The following is a 3,552-nucleotide window of genomic DNA, read 5'->3' on the forward strand; positions in this document are numbered from 1 at the left end:
CCAACAATTCACCCAAGCTGCAGATTCAGAGCAGGCAGCACAGGACAACTCATCCTCACTGATGTTTCAGTGGTTATTTATGGTTATTTCAGGTTAAAAAAAATTAAGCTCCAATTTCTTTCATGTTAAAGTTTATTTATCAGTCACAGGTAAGGCTTACATTAATACAGCAATGAAGTTACTGTGAAAATCCCCTAGTCACCACACTCCGGCACCTGTTCGGGTACACTGAGGGAGAATTTAGCACGGCCAGTACACCTAACCAGCACGTCTTTCAGATTGTGGGAGGAAACCGGAGCACCCAGAGACACAGGGACAACGTGCAGAGTCTGCACAGACAGTGACCCAAGCCGGGGATCGAACCTGGATCCCTGGCGATGTGAGGCAGCAGTGCTGCCATGCTGCCCAGTACAATAAAATAGAGATATAATTTATTGTAAAAAAAACTAAAACCTCACAAAAGTGTTTCACAGGAGTACTCAGCATCACCAATGCCAGTCTTCAGTCAATTCGATTCAAAGAACAAAGAAAATTACAGCACAGGAACAGGCCCTTTGGCCCTCCAAGCCTGCACCGACCATGCTGCCCGATTGAACTAAAACCCCCTACCCTTCCGGGGACCATATCCCTCTCTTCCCACCCGATTCATGTATTTGTCAAGACGCCCCTTGAAAGTCACTACCATATCTGCTTCCACTGCCTCCCCCGGCAACGAGTTCCAGGCACCCACCACCCTCTGTGTAAAAAACTTGCCTCGTACATCTCCTTTAAACCTTGCCTCTTGCACCTTAAACTTATGCCCCCTAGTAATTGACTCTTCCACCCTGGGAAAAAGCTTCTGACTATCCACTCTGTCCATGCCTCTCATAATCTTGTAGACTTCTATCAGGTCACCCCTCAACCTCCGTCGTTCCAGTGAGAACAAACCAAGTTACTCCAACCTCTCCTCGTAGCTAATGCCCTCCATACCAGGCAACATCCTGGTAAATCTTTTCTGTACCCTCTCCAAAGCCTCCACATCCTTCTGGTAGTGTGGTGACCAGAATTGAACACTATATTCCAAGTGCGGCCTAGTTAAGGTTCTATAAAGCTGCAACATGACTTGCCAATTTTTAAACTCAATGCCCTGGCCGATGAAGGCAAGCATGCCGTATGCCTTCTTGACTACCTTCTCCACCTGCATTGCCACTTTCAATGACCTGTGTACTGGAACAGGAGCAGCACCTGCTCAGCAATAACCTGCTCTGTGACACCCAGTTTGGGTTTCATCAGGGTCCCTCAGCTCCTGACCTCATTACAGCCTTGGTTCAAACATAGACAAAAGAGCTGAACTCTAGAGGTGAGGTGAGAGTGACAGCCCTTGACATCAAGGCCGCATTCAACTGAGTGTGGCATCAAGGAGCCCTAGCAAAACTGGAGTCAACGGGAATCAGGGGAAAACTCTCCGCTGGTTGGAGTCATAGCTGGTACATAGGAAGATGGTTGTGTGATTGGAGGCCAATCATCTCAGCTCCAGGACATCACTGCAGGAGTTCCTCAGGGTTAGTGTCCTCGACCCAACCATCTTCAGCTGCTTTATTAATGACCTTCCTCCTATTATAAGGTCGGAAGTGGGATTGTTCAGTATCATTTGACTCCTCAGATGCTGAAGCACTTCATATTTAAATGCAGCAAGACCTGGACAATATCCAGACAAGTGACAAATAACATTTGCACCACACAACTGCCAGCCAATGACCATCTCCAACAAGAGAGAATCTAATCATCCCTCACCCCGACATTCAATGCTATTACCATCACTGAATTCTCCCAATATCAACAGCTTGGAGGTTACCATAGTTACGCTGACACGGGAAAAAAAAGCAATGGAATTATACACACAAATATTGGAGTTTTATATTTTAAAATGGACACAAACCCTGAAGATGACTAAGAATGTACAGTTAGCCACTGACAAGAATGACTGCAGGAAGTTTCTGAGGGACAATGGAATCCATCACTGTGTTTTCAGACAAGCTACTTCTAAATCCATCCAAAGACTGATCACCATCTCCAGTAAAGGAACATAATGGCTTTCTCATCTAAAGGACCATGGGTATAATTGCCTCATCATGATGTGGAGATGCCGGCGTTGGACTAGGGTAAACATAGTAAGAAGTCTAACAACACCAGGTTAAAGTCCAACAGGTTTATTTGGTAGCAAAAGCCACGAGCTTTCGGAGCAGGCTGTCCCTTCGTCAGGTGGGTGGGAGGGAGAACTCCCACCCACTTGACGAAGGGACAGCCTGTTCCAAAAGCTCGTGGCTTTTGCTACCAAATAAACCTGTTGGACTTTAACCTGGTGTTGTTAGACTTCTTACTATAATTGCCTCGACAGACTAGTGGATTCCAGTTTCCTCTTGGAATTAAAAGCTAGCTAGCTGCTAGCTCCAGGTCCAGGTCCAGGTCCTGTCTGTGTGTCTGCCCTGTCTGTCTGTGTGTGCTGTGGGGTTAAGCAGCTGGAGGTCTGCCACAGTGAAAGTGTGTAATACAATGACAGAAGCAGTGCCTCTGCAGAAAGGGAAATAGCCTCTTATGCAGGTATATCTTGAGTCTCTCTCTCTGACTGGAAGTCAGTCCAGCCAACAGCGGGATCGCAGCTGGAAAAAGAACTGAAATACCTCTACCAACAACAGAAAACTGGACTTGAAAATTCAACTATTCATCTGCAGAAGTCAATTATACTGGAATCATTTAGTAATGACTGCACCCGTCATTTACTCACCAGTCAAGGACTGTTCCATATAAACTTTTATTTATATTTACTTACCAGGACTCCATTCTTATTTCTAATCTGTTTGAATGTAGATGCATGTGTTTTACCATTTTTATGCTTCACCTTTTCAACAACTCGAGAATCTCAACACCATCCAGGACAAAGCAGCCCACTTGATTTCTATCCAGTGCATAAGCATCACTCCCTCTACCACCGACGAACAGTGGCAGCTCTGTGTACCCTCTGCAAGACACACACTGCAGGAACTCACCAAGGTTCCTTAGGCAGCACCTTCCAAACTTGCAATCACTACTATCTAGAAGGACAAAGGCAGCAGATACCTAGGAACATCACCTGGAGGTTCCCCTCCAAATCACTCACCATCCTGACTTGTAAATGTATCACCATTCCTTCACTGTCGCTGGGTCAAAATCCTGGAACTCCCTCCTAACAGCACTGTGGATGTACCTACACTTTAGGACTGCAGCGGCTCAAGAAGGCAGCTCACCACCACCTTCTCAAGGGTAAGTAGGGATGGGCAATAAATTCTGGTCCAGCCAGATCCATTGATTGAATGAAAGAAAATTCAGGTGAATGTTAAAAAGCCCAATGCCTTTATTCACACAGAGACTCCCTGGTGTTCTGGTCAATATTCATCTTGCAACCAACAACAGTAACAGTGGATTCTCTGATTGTTGATTTTATTGTTGTTTTGTGGGAGATTCCTTTGCACTACATTTCCAATTTTACAATAGTCTGAGTTAAAACTGTCATCTATGGAATATCCGTGGGCGCCA

The sequence above is a fragment of the Mustelus asterias genome, chromosome 2 (genome assembly GCF_964213995.1).
Source record: "Mustelus asterias chromosome 2, sMusAst1.hap1.1, whole genome shotgun sequence".
NCBI lineage: Eukaryota > Metazoa > Chordata > Chondrichthyes > Carcharhiniformes > Triakidae > Mustelus > Mustelus asterias.